This window comes from Dipodomys merriami, unplaced genomic scaffold (genome assembly GCF_024711535.1).
Source record: "Dipodomys merriami isolate MVZ:Mamm:240054 unplaced genomic scaffold, mDipMer1.0.p SCAF_7, whole genome shotgun sequence".
NCBI lineage: Eukaryota > Metazoa > Chordata > Mammalia > Rodentia > Heteromyidae > Dipodomys > Dipodomys merriami.
Window position 1 is genome coordinate 62,095,168 of NW_027206290.1, and position 14,346 is coordinate 62,109,513.

The 14,346-nt window shown below is 37.7% G+C and overlaps 1 long non-coding RNA gene across 1 annotated transcript in view; it reads left to right on the top strand.

Moving 5' to 3' along the window:
* Window positions 1-177: 177 nt before the first annotated feature.
* Window positions 178-14,346, top strand: part of LOC138816725 (uncharacterized) — a 113,923-nt gene continuing 99,754 nt past the window's right edge. Inside the window, exon 1 of the long non-coding RNA XR_011368722.1 lies at window positions 178-322. This is a non-coding gene — a long non-coding RNA (uncharacterized lncRNA). The remainder of the gene's footprint in view (window positions 323-14,346) is intronic.

The window sequence follows — 14,346 nt, forward strand, 5'->3', positions numbered from 1 at the left end:
AGCAGGTATATATGTGTGTATGCCCACATATACATATATTGCAATACATAACAGGTAATATCTAATACATACATATATATATATATATATATATATATATATACATATACATTTCCTCTTCTGAGCTGTCTTGGGTTGAGTCACAGAGGAGAGAGGAAGGCAAAGGAGTGCAAAGTAGTGGAAGGGGGTGTGGAGAGATTTGAGCTGCGGGTTTTTGTTGTTGTCTGTGTTTCTTCCAAAGAAGAGAGTCCAAAGAGAAGGGTCATTCCTGTCAACACTCACCAGCTCCATGTATGTCCAGGCTACGCAGGTTGCTGTTCTTGTGAGTGATTTTTTTTTTAATCAAAGCATCATTCAGGGCTTGGAGTTCGCATTAATATGATCAGTTGGGAAGACAGACTCGCAGTCTTTATTTTCAAGTACGTCAGAGCAATTATCACCGCCAGATACGACATGATTTGGGAAAACAAGAGGGGAGGGAGGGTGGTAAAGACCAGCCCAGCCTGGGTTTGCCAGGGGTTCAGTGCTTGGAGTTCAGAGTTGTTTGTTTAGGACAAAATAGACGACGTTGCTTTCAGTTGAACTTGGAGTTGGGGCCTGGGGGTAGGGGGGTTGTGCAGAATTTCTCGTAGGACTAGTCCACAGAGGCAGGTGTCCCGGAATCAGGCGTCGGAGACAAGGAAGAGGATTCTGAATTCAAGGATGACTGGGTGAGAAGCAATAAAATTCTGGTGGTTTATTTATTCTGTATGAAAACCCTGGGTACCAGTCATGGCTGATGCAGATCGGGGCACTGAGCGAGCAGCGCCTCTTGTGCTGGTGATAGGAGAGATTAGAAATAATGATCATAAAGCAATCATCCTGGCTTCCCTGGCTGCGGAGTGTGGGGCGTCCAGGGAGGGCGCGTGGCAGTGGCGGTGGCTGTATGCAAATAGTCCCGCGGCGGTGCAGCCTGGCTGGATGATTCACAGGTGCTGGGGAGGCTGTCGGCTGGTTCTCCGCGGGGAGGGAGGGCGATCTGGGGAGCGCGTGGGAGGTGGGGCACCTCGTCGGAGGAACTGTTTGTACTTTTCCGCGGAGGAAGCGATTTGAAGTCGTGCCTCGCAATCTTAAAACTTGATGGCCTCTTTTGGGCGATGGAAAATTAAAAAAAAAATCTGTCTCCTTTAGGAAGAAACCATATAGAGCTGGGTCGGGGAAGTAAACAACAATGTACAAACACTCCCCCCTCCAATACAGCCCCCCCCCACCCCCATACACATCTCCTTTGGCCTGAGAACCAAAGCTTAATTAATCATAAAGCTATCAACTGCTTGAGACTGACTGGGGTGGGGGTGGGCGGAATGGGGAGTGTTGGAGGAGAGCAGGAGGAGGGAAGCCCGGTGGAGCCCTAAGAACTTAATGAAAGATACTCTTAATTGAGATCAGTAGAGGTATTGTTTCTTAAAAGATTCCCTGACCCAAAGGGTATTTTGAAATATTAATGTTTGCAATAATAATTAGCAAATCGTGTTTGGGTCTTTTTTTAAAAAAAATTAAAGCTGTTTTCTCAAAATAATGTTGCTGAAATTTGTTTACTTAAGACTTCATTAAATATTTAAGATTCCTATACAGTGAGGAGAATCTGCATGGTCCTTAGATAGTTAATTGCCAGTTACCCCCCCCCCAGCCAATTATTATTCATATTTTCATTAGAAAGCAAGCTGGAATCGAGTGGGGGGAGTGGTGAATGCAAAGAACAGCATGGTCTTTTATACTTAGGGATTTTTTTTTCTCCAAAATATGACCAAAAAGGAAAAAGAGAAAGAAAAAGGCAGCATGAAGGAGTTTGAAGAGGAAAAAGCAAACAGCCCTGTAATGGGGAGAAATAAAGACATGTATCACTCTCAAACTACGGAGTGAAAGTTTTGTAAAAGAATAGAGGAGGCGGGGGATTTTCCAGATTTAAAAAAAAATGAAACTACGTCAGTGATGGTGCCGCATCCTGCTGTGTGGCGGCCACAAGGGAGGACCAGCGAGGTCTTCCGAATTTTCAAAAGCTGACGCCTCACACTGACATCTTTCAAAACTACAGATAAGAGCAGAGAGTCAGACTGATTCAAGGATTCACAGAAAATGCCCCAGGCCCCGCAAGATGGAGTGAGCATGTTCCATAGCCCGGTGACAGTCTTGAAAACGATGCCATTGGAGTGTTTTTGTGCTTTGAGAAATCTAACAGTCTAATTTGAGATTCATTGAGGAAATAGAAATCTGCTTCCTATGACCAGTAGCTATTAATATAATTTGAATATGATAATGAAATTTTCCCCCTAGGGTATTCACATAGTTTTATTAAAATAAAACAAAAACAAACTTAAAAACCCATAGTCATCCTTGCCTGTAGGGAGCTAGCAGTCTTAGCTTTCTCAGTGTTTACAAAGGCCTGGGCCTGTAGCTTACAAAAAAGAAAGGTGATAGAAAATGAGCTCCAAAATAATTCAGGAGCTCATGAGTTATTTCTCCAAAGAACCTATAGGTAGAATAATGCTTCAAAACTCATTTGATGAGTAAGGAGAAAATGGCTTGTTTTTCTGGGTGGATTTTCATGCTCTGATCAGTCTCTGAAAGCTTTTCCTGGTATGTCATGACCCCACATATTCCAGTTTGCAATAGCTCACGCTTGTGTTCTGGAAGGTTCAGGATTCAATGATCACAACTTCAGAAGGAATAATAATACCATATTATATTTTCAAAGCCAGCTTGGAAGGAGCATAAAACAAAAGTGCATAGAAGCACTTTTTCCAAAATTCTTCTTTGCCTGAGACCCTCTGACAGTGTGTGAAAATTCTGTGAGGGCATAAGACAGGAAAAGAATATACGACTTGGTAGACCCATTGTTTTGATTCCTTGGTCTATTTTTCACATGGTTTGTTTGCAATCTTCTCTTTATATGTACTCTCTGTCCTTGCTTCAGACCCTACCCCAATCACTCCATAGTGATTAGTGGTAGGATCTTAAAAAGGCTTGAAGGCTCTAGGCCAAAATACCAAGGTTGTTGTTTCATGCAGGACAATGTATGAGACAGGGACCTATCTTGAGAGGTAAAAAGAGTTACTGATACCTACTAGTTAATACTTCTTTCATTTTGGAAAACTTTCTTTATCAGGTACCTCACCTCTGTCTCTTCCTTTTTTCTGGCTCCTCATTTTCCATAGCAGATGGGTTTAAGTAGGAAAAAAGTAGTTCCCAGCAGGTTGAGCTGGACATTTCCCTAAGTCCCACACAAGCCCCCCTGGGAGCACCATATGCCCATGGAAACTGTCCCATGAATGCTGTGTTCTCCAAGCCAAAGAGAGGGAATGTAAGTTTACATTTGTATGACATTGAACAAGCTGCGAAGCACTGTCACTCACAGATCTCATTTTATTACAGCAACAACTCTTTAAGTTACATACAATAGTAATTGCTTGTTTAATTATGACTTAATACATTAAGACATTAAGATCTTACATGACATAGATAGTGGTAGAGTTGGAATGCTGAAAGTCTGTATTCTAAATCCCATATCACATAACCTATAATTCTAATTGCTCTTCCAGATCTCCATTTTGATTGTGATACATAGATTCAATGTCTTGTATGTTATTTACTCTTTTACTCTCTTTTCTTCCTTCCTTCCTTCCTCCCTCCCTTCCTTCCTTCTTTCCTTCTTTCCTTCCTTCCTTCTTTCCATTGTAGTAGGGATTGAACCCAAGATCTTCCACATGCTAGGCAAGTAATCTTTGCTCCCAGGCCTTTCATTTTTATTTTGCCCTTGACAGAGAATTTTACTACCTTTTATAAAACCTAGGCTAGCCTTGATCTTGAGATCTTCTGCCATATGGCTACAACTATACATGTGTTACCACAACTGGTTCATATATTGATTTCAAAATATCTGATTCAGCCTTTAAGTTTAATGAGCATTATAGACATATGCACACATCTGCATACTTACACACACATATATTACACTCATGTGTATTTATGTGTATGCATATATATATGTGTGTATATATAAACATATATATATGCATACCACATTGTTTCATATTTCCAGTTCTTTTAGCCTCCTGAGCTTCTACATCATGGTCTTATTATCTTTCTAGACACTCTTTTGTGAATGGATCAAAGGCATCTCAACCTGAATTTACTCATTCCATTGAAAGAGTTTGCTTCTCCTCTTACCTTCATAATTAATAATCTCACATGGTGTCCCAAACTAGCACACTGAGAAATATCTTACTATTTCTCTCCTTTGCTGGGTTTGCTTTATCTTCTCAATACCAAGGGCTCAGACTTTGGCATTATAATATTTGCATACATTCTCCTGTCACTTATATGTACTTTTTGAAGGTTTCTATTACGTTGTATTCTAGTATGTTGTATTCTACTCTCCACTCACAGTTCTCAATCAGGATTTACTCTTCCAAGACCATTCTGCTATCTTATTCATAATTCTTGGAGATTTTTCATTTTTCTGATAGCTTCTCAGCCAGGAATTCTGAATCTTCTATCTAAATGTTCACATGTCCTTTCTAGACTTCTTTGCCTTAACCCTCTGCCCCAACACTTCCATCTGGCCAAGATTCAAAACTTCTGTTCACCCAACAAATGACCTGTGCTGTTTCTTCTCTCATCCTGTCCAAAGCCTCGAGGTTTCTGCTGGTTCTAGGCTACTCTGTTCACTTTAGGTTCTATTTCATTGCCACCTTCTTCCTAAGTCTTTGAAACCCTGTTACCTCCCATTCTATGACTTGTAAATGCTTCCAAAGTATTCCTAAGACCTAGGAGAATCTTCATATTATTTTCTTGTCTAAGATTCCAATTAAATTGAAAAAGTATTGAGAAGAAAGGGGTAGTAGTGGCTTTCCCTTTTTACATAACTTTCTCTAAAACCTTTTATTATTATTTTTGATTGTGAAAATACTATACAGAGGGGTTACAATTACATGGGCAAGATAATGAGTACATTTCTTTTTTTAATTTAATTTTATTTTATTTATGAACATACTGTACAGAGGAGTTACAATTACGTGGGCAGGATAATGCGTACATTTCTTACCAAGCATTGCAGCCTCCTCCTTTGTTTACCCTTCACATCCCATGAGTACATTTCTTATCAAGCATTGTAGTCTCCTCCTTTGTTTCCCCTTCCCATCCCTTCCCATCCTCCCTCTACCCTCCCAATCCTCCCACCCCCTCCCCACACCAAAGTTGTAAAGTTCGTTTTCGACATAACGATTTGTAAGAAACCTTTTATTATTGTTTATACATCTTTAGACCAATGATTCTCTACATTTGGGCAGGAGGTCAGAGGCCCAACAAGATATGCTCAGGCTTGAAGCATTTATTCATTGTATGTAGTAAAATACAATTCTTTCCAGTGATGTGACCCAGCAGTGATTCTTGCTGAAGCACTTGACATTCTGATATATAGGCTTTGGGTGGAATCCAAGAGTTCATATTCCTAATAAACTCTCCAGTGATGCTGATGCTGCTGGCATATGGACCATATTTTAGTCTGGTGCTGAGCTAAGCAATTTCAATAATCTCAAGCTATGGTAATTTGTGCAGCTCAGTTTCCCTTCCTTTGAATGTGTAAGGGGTCAGAAATGCTTATGTGCCTTGGTAGGCTCTATCATGGGAGAATTATGGGCTTCTTTGTTTCTCTATTCCAGGACTCAGGAGTTTAAGGCATTGGACTAAAGAAAATTCCAGGCATCAGGTTCTGGAAGGGTTAGTTATCTGGTCTACAGTCAGCCATTTTATTCAATAAAGGGCTAGAGAATCCTCTGTTCCCTGCTTCTCATCTATTGCTCTTTGGTCATAGACTAAAGAGAGTGTCAAAGCCCAGGTGAATGCAGTTGCTCAAATGGGCTCAGCTGTAACCAACTCACATGGGCAGAATGGGTGAGTTAACACCCAAAGTGCTGAATCAGGCCAGATAGAGGGTGGCTGTCATCATTCAGAGTGTGGGGGAGGTATGTAATAGATTGCTAAAAGACTTTCCAAGAAACCAAAAGGGTTAGAAACCTTCCTAAACTTCTGCTTCCTCTGTAAAGTGGGGGTGGGGGGCTGGGGATGGAGACTCATATGGAATTATTGAAAAGATAAAATAAATAAGGAAGGTGAACTGCTTCATCTAGTATTTCAATACCTAGCAGAATCAGAATGAAAGTTTGTTCTTAGGCAATTTCCTTTCAAGAAGCTTCATGGAAAAAGAAAAAGACTGGCCAAATTAGGAAGAGACAGTTGTGACAAAGACAAAAGAGGAAAGGAAACATTTATTGACCTCTACTTGGTGTCCGTTTCTCTCCTAGATACTTTATTGTATCTTATAGTCTCCTGTCCTCTTTACTTTATGTGATAAATTTTATGATTTAAATTTTAATTAAGTTATTACTCAGGAAAGTAAGCTGACTGTCAAAGTCATAGCTAGAAATGTAGGCGCTGAGATTAAAAACAAACACAACAAAACCCCTGCCAAACTTAGGTCTTTTGCGCTAATTACCTTGCTCTTATTATTAGTAACTCCTAAGATAAACTGTAAACACAGTACAATATTTAAAAATATATTTTTATTCAAAGCACCTAATACAGAGTAAGAAAGCAAACTCTTTCAAAATTAAATTTTTTTTCTTTTTCTATTGGACTTATTTGTCTTCTTTTTTCTAGAGCCAGCCTTTCTCCCTACCTTTCCTTAAATCTCTCTCCTCCATTTATAGCTTTCTCTATCTTTATTTCTCTGTGTTTTTTAATTTTATTTGCTTTATTTTCATCCCTTTTCCTTCCCTTCTCAAAGTACAAGTTGTCTTCAGATCCCTGTGATTAAAATTCAAGTGTAATATAATTAACCCAGTAACCTGCAGGTTAATCTCAGTGACTTATTGGTTTTTATTGAGAAAGACAGGAAAGAAAATCTTAAATATTTTTTTCCAATTGAGCCAAGCTAAAAACTGTCTAAAGCTCACAGCAGAGTTTAAATAGATATCACATAGCATGGAGCTATGTCTTTTTCTGTACTTGTGTCAACAGGAAACCATCCATAGGATTGGCTATGTAAAATTTAAATCCTCATACTTACCTAATTTAATCCTCATATTTATCTGTACGCATAATGCTTTAAAATATATTCATGGAAATAAGAGAAGCAGAGCTCATTGTTTCAATTGGCATCATATGGTCCAGATTTGAATGATATATCCGTCAGTGTAGACCAGGTTAGACTGCAGTAACAAATACTTTCATGTTCATAATGGCATATAATAATAAAAACTTTTTTTCCTACTTGGTACCTATCCAATGTAGATAAATAAACATTTCTTCTGCATAGTTACTAATGATTTTCACTCTTGGTGACTCCAGCCTGGAATTCCACCATTGCCAGTTTAGGGAAAAGGGAAAACAATCAGAAAAACACTTCTACCAAAAACACCCCATACATCTCCCCTCTAATATTTAAGTGTGCAAACAAAATCACATAGATGCTTACTTTATAGGTTGGAAATGTATAGTCCTCCCATAGCCCAGAGAAGTGGAGCTAAAGGATTATAAATCCCCTGATGGTCAACTAGAGTCCCTGGCTCTCCTGGAACAACAATTTAATGAGATCCTGACCATTTCACTTCCTTCTTAGGTGGACTAACTTCTTTCCTTGGAAAGAAATGATGCTACATCATATTATACAGTTTGGAAAGTTAACATGTACAAGGAATTATGTATTTAGGTTGTTTATTAAGTGTCACATAGATGATTTTATTTTATCAGGAAAGTTTTTGTTTGTCATAAGAACGCTCTCTCTCTCTCTCTCTCACACACACACACACACACACACACACACACACACACACACACACACATATGCACACACACCACCAACCAGTCCTTCTATGTAAGCCTTCCATTCATACCTTTCTAGGGAAAGTAGATGGTAATTTTGTTGAAACTTGATTCCATCAGATTGAACTCTAAAATTCTTAGTTCATTGACCTAACCCAGGGTATCTATACTTTCTATGATAAAGTGAAATAAAAGAAACACAAAAGTAATGGAGTTGCCATGGGAGACGTCTATCAATTCAGGATGTTGATGCACTTGCGTATCAGTGGGCCCTCGCCTTGGTGAACATAAATAGTGATGAATGTAGGCCAGATATGGTCAAACAAACCATTTGTCTAGTAGTGGGAGTGAGATCAAGTTCTGGCCAATGAGGTCTAAGTAGAAATTGTTTGGAGAATTCTGGAAACCATTTCTTCTCTGCTAAGAGAAAGAATAAGTTAAGACCATTGTCTGTTCCTCTGTTTCTTCCTTCTTGCTTGTGGATTTATCTGTGTGAGGATGTCACTCTGGAAGCAGTAGCAGAAGCAGCAAGAAAGGTGGGAAACACCTCATATCAAGTAGACATTATATTTTTCATCTCCCATTACAATATCCTCTCCACAAGTGCATGTTTCTTAAGGCATTGAATGTGAGAAATTAAGGATTAGGACTGTGTTGGGAAATATAAGGTTCTATTATCCACATTTTTCTGATTAATTGCCTTGATCACTGTGTATACTTTCATGTGTTCTACCTGCTCTGAACATGAGTCATATTAAAAAAAATTGCCCTCTTCATAGATAAGATGGGAATGGTAAAAATCTGCTTAATAGTTCTATTAGAAGGATCACATTAAGTTCATTTATTTATTTCATTAGTGGTTAGTGAGTCCTGCTGTGGGTCAAAATTGTACTAAGCACTGACCATACAAAATAGACACAATTTTGTGTTTTCCTCGAACTGCTGGTAGTATGGAGAAAGCAGGCACGAAAAGTAAAAATTGTTAAACTTATGCCAAGAATCATCAGTTAAAATACTTCCAATGAATTGAACAGAATGAGATCTGGTGGAGCAGGAAAGCTAGTTAGAGCAACATAGAAAAGACATTTAAGAGATGATGATCTTTCATATGAGACATGAAAGATACAAATAATCCTATTAATCAAGACACAAGGAGTAAGGGAAGAGACTTTGTAGAAGATGAAATAGCAAGAACAAAGCCTTTAGATGGGAGGAGCCTGGGGAAGTGAGAATATCTCTGTGGTTGGAGGATAGCATGAGGTAAGACTGGAGAGAGTGGCAGGGATTAGGTAATTGAGAAAATCTTATCAACTATAATGGAATTTGGATTTGAGTCTAAGTGCAATGAAAAGTTTTTGAAAAGTTTTAAGGGTCTCAAACTAATTTTATTTTTTTATTTTTTGGTGGGTCATAGGGCTTGAACTCTGGGCCTGGGTGCTGTCCCTGAGCTCTTCAGCTCAAGGCCAGCACTCTACCACTTGAACCACAGCGTCACTTCCAGTTTTCTGGTGGTTAACTGGAGATAAGGGTCTCACAAACTTTCCTGCCCAGGCTGGCTTTGAACCATGATCTTCAGATCTCACCCTCCTGAGTAGCTAGAATTAACAGGTGTAAACCGCCAGCACCGGGCTCAAACTAAAATTTTAATCGACTAAAATGTAACATGGAGGAATCTCTAAGGTGATCTTTAGGAAATGGTGCTGTGGCTCAAGTGGTAGAGTGCTTACCTTGAGCTGAAGAGCCATGTGAGCCAGGTACAACATCCTGGCCCAGAGTTCAAGCCCCACACTGACAAAAAAAAAAGATGATCTTTAAGATGGAATCTGAGAAGAGAATAATGGGAGGTTTGGGACATGGAGTAAAAACCAGTTGGTTAAAGAATATTGTTTTATGGTTTTGATCAATCTGGATGGAGATGTCATGTTGGTATTGAATGCATGTTTAAATTTAAGTCTAAAATGATGTATCTAGCTATTTTTCTATTGCAAGCCACACAAAAGTTAATGGCTTAAAATAATAAGTATATGTGACCTTGTAATATTGCAGGCTCATTGTTGAGGCTAGGTTAGTATGGTGATCTCATTTGGTTTGTTGTGGGTTCCCTTACCCTTCAGAAGCCAGTTTATTTAGTGGCCTAGAGGACTGGCTTCTAGGAACTGGTATTGATGTAATGAATAGGAATAGGAATTGAGGTAATGGCCTACATGGGATTTCATTCTTCAGTGTGCTGCATTGCTTGTTCATATGGGAGAGGGCTCTAAGAGTAAGCAAAATCTTGTACTCGCAATTGATATCATATCACTTTTCTAGTCTTTGACCATAGAAAGTTACAAAACTAGACCAGATTCAGTGGACAGGGAAATAAATTCTGTTTCTTGATGGGAAATTCTTTTTTTAATGGTAGAACATAAATTGGGCAAACAGTGGAACTGATTGACAATAGTACACTTTATATTTGAAAGTCTGCAGTGTGTAGGCATTATATAAAGCCCTGGGAAGGGCTAGAGATGTGGCCCTGAGTTCAAACCCCAGTACTATCACCACCAAAAAATAAAGTCTTGGGAATGACAGGGGGAAAGGGAAAGAGAAATATTGCCAGAAGAGAGCTAAGAAACTCAAGTATTTCATCAATGAAGTTGGAATTCTAAAGAAGACAGAAGGTCAGTAATATTGAATGTAAAAAGAAAATAGAAGCATGAAGAGATTGGCATATTTATTTATTGAATATGTTTTCATTTCAGAGCATTTGCTAGCTCTGTGGTACTAAAATGGTTTAAACTATGGTTCTACTGTCAAAAAATTAAGAATCCATAATTTAGTTGGAAAACCATCCTCATGTCTAATAAAGTCAATTACACTGTAAGGTAAGTATACAGTGGTTTTCCAGAGTCCAGTTTAAGAATTCTTCAATAAGACTAAAACTCAACACTTTGGCTAGTTACCTGGTTTCTTAAGACTGTGGAAAGTTACCAAAACTCTACACTTACAGTTTGTATACTCCCTTATGTATATGTTATATTGAAATAAAAAGTTAGAAAAATGCACATTTCAATCCTGAGTTGTTATTATCAGATAGTGATTTGTTTTTATTAAAAATACTAAATTTCTTTATAATAACCTTCTTTTATTATATTCATTCACTTATCATGATTTAGAAAAAGAGGTTTGGTAATATACAATAAATTCCTTTTCTCTACAAACAAATTATCACAATGAAAACTTTTAATAGCTTTAAAGAATGCATTACTTTTGTCCTCAACCTTAGCTTAACCGAAGTCTTAATATATAAAAGGACTGTAGTTTTCTATCTCAGCATGCATTTTAATTTTAATATGAGCAAAAGAAAATTCAAAAAAGAGAAATTGCTTTTTATTATAAATGTAGGCTAACAAATGGTATAGGAGAGGCCTCATTTGAATGAGACAACTGAAGACAAAATTGAATCAGAAAGAAAAGAAGACCTGGAAAGAATAAGAATAATAATAAGGCCAAATCAAATAGGAACATTATTATAAAACTGGAATGGGAACAAACTGACAGGGTCAACAAAAGGAAATGCAGCTAGTAGAGAATTGGCAATGAAACAATTATGGCATCTAAAGTTTGTTCAAATAATTTAGGAATAATGAGGAAGGATGACAAGACAGCTCAAATTCTTAGTAGGCTTATATCATGTTCCATAAAATGTGGAGATAGAAACAGACCCCCAAACAAATGTAATTGATAGTGACTATTGTGGTGTATGATTGCTCTCCTTGTATCTCATGGCTAAGTGCCTCATAGCCAACTCCTTTGAGAATGAAGAAACTTATGGCCCAAGGAGGTTAAATAATTTGCTGAAAGCCTTCTGCCTAATAAGTGCCTCAAAAGAACTAGAGCTAAAAATGAAGAGATGTAGAATTGGACAGGATTAATCACCTTCAATCTAAATTTAGGATTTCCCTTTTATTTTTTGTAGAAAAACCATGTCAAAATTAACTCTGTGGAGCGTGAAGTTAAGGAGGATTTTCTTTATTAAAATTCTTTTGTCAAGACCAGTGACTAGAAGCAGTATGAATGCCAAAAGGAAACAATTTATAGTAATAACAATATCAATAGGAGGAGTATGGTGGTTTTTGAAAAAAAAATATAACCACCAATTTCTTGATACTCCATCAGTGAGATCCTATGAGTGTATATCTCCTCTTTGGGATTTAGTGAACTTGTAACTGCCACCTAAAAAGTGTGTTGGAGTTTGGGACCCAAGGCCAGAGGCCAGGATACCAGTCTAGGGGCTGTTGATGCACTTGGTGATGACAGCTTGCACTTGGGTGGAGAATCTGAAGATGAAGAGGCACAAAGAGATTCTAAATATATTTGGGGGGCAGAATGAACTTGACTTGAAGATTGAATGTAAGTGGGAAGAGTACTGCTTGAGTAATTAAGTAGTGCTAATTCCCCTGTAAAGGAAAATTAGTTTTGATTCAGTCATATTCCTTTTTGAGATGGTCCTGAGTTATGTTGATTTCCATTGGTGGTTTGATGGTAAGCAGGCGATTGAATCTAAAAGCTTAGATCTTAAAGATTTCTGAACTAGCATATCATTTTTTTCTTATTAAACAAAAGGAAGCATTGAAATTTGAAATTACTCTTTTTTCTGTCCCAGTCCTGGGGCTTGAATTTATGGTTGATTTTTCTGGATTATCAGAATGTGATGCCTAGAATGTTGGCATCATTTCCTAAGTTCTGGTTCATAATGTGCAAAGGACACAATGCATGTGTAGGCAAAAGACTATTTGAAGGCAGTAGTTATTGGCTGGCTGAGAATGGGATAGAAACCACACCATCGTTTTTCCATTTTATATATTCTTGGATTATTTTCTGGATTTTTTCATAGAATGGTGTATCTTATTCTATAATTTGAGAACTGGAAATCATAACATATTCATAGGCAAGATATTAGTGATCATAAGGCCATAGAAGTCATGGAAATGTTCAGCTGTCTTTCCGTTCAAAACAATTTTCTGCACCAAGAATACATGCTGGAACTCCTTAGCACCCACTGGGTCTGTACTTCTGTCTCTAGGAGTTTCTCCTATATCCTCTTCATCAGTGCAGGAATAGTTGCTGGTAGGCAATAGGAGGGCAGAGAAATGCTGGGCTAGCCTGTCTGTAAGTATGCAGAGTGGTGTTTACCTGAAGCCCAAATACTTATTCAGTCACTTTTGCAAGAATATGCTTTGATTTTTGCTATCACACTCTGCTGAGTTCCTTAAATACCCTAAATCCTCTTACGCTAAGCATTTGCTATTCTTCCTTCCCATAATCCATTTCTCTGTCCAGCTTCATGGACATTGACTTGTTATTGTAAACTGAAGGCATCATTAGACACCAATTTTCATTCCTCCACTAATCCACAGCTTTAGTTAGTGACCTTTCACACTAATTCTGGTCAATGTCATGAGATATGCTTGGCTAATGAGATCATAAGTCTCTTTTTTAAGAAAAGAACTCTCCAAAAGAAGTTCATGTAGATTTTTTACTCTCTTGGATCCTTGCAACTATCAAGAGATTGTCTGAAAGTGGGAGAGAGCAAGGGAAGGCATTGTACAAAAAAAATGAACTCTTAAGTTGACTTATGTAACTGTAACCCCTCTTTATATCACATTTATAATAATACAAAAAGAAATGGAATAGAAGGAAATTTTGAATTTTTATTTATTCAATTTAATTTTCTTGTCAAGGTGATATACAGAGGGGTTACAGTTACATTCATAAGGTAGTGAGTACATTTGTTGTTGAACTTGCTCCTCCTCTGCCATTTTTCTCCCACTTTCCCTCTCTCCCAATCCCCATCTCCAAGTTGTATAGTTCATTTCTGATATATTTCTTGTGAGTATCGCTGTTGTGGTGGTTCGCTCTTTGTCTTTGTTTCACCATTATGTTGTCCCCCTTGCCTTCCCTAATTCAGATAAACATATATACAATACTCAGGGTACCAAAATTAAATACAGTGACAGCAGGGGATAAGCCATAGGGGGGAAAAACACAAAAGAAAAAACAAATCACATATTACATTAAAAACAACAACAAAGAAAAATCTCTTGTTATATCTTGGCATTCGTTTCACTTATCATCATCTTATATAGTTATATGTACATAGCTATTAAGCTATTCTGCTCATCTTCTAGGACTACCTAGACATATACTAATTATTACAAATGAGGGAAACCATGGGATCTATGTTTCTTTGGGTGGCTTACTTCACTTGGTATGAATATTTTCCCAGAGCTTTCCATTTCCTTACAAATGAGGCAATGTCATTCTTTCTAATGGAAGCATAGAATTTTTAGGATCCAGTAGTCAATCTGTTGAAATGTTTATGTAAGTTTCAGAGAGTCAGTAAATGTTCCATTTGATTTTCTATATTTTAAACTATTTGTGGATTCTGACAACTATTTCAGACATAGTTTGTGGTGACTTATTTCTCATTCTACATTAACCTTC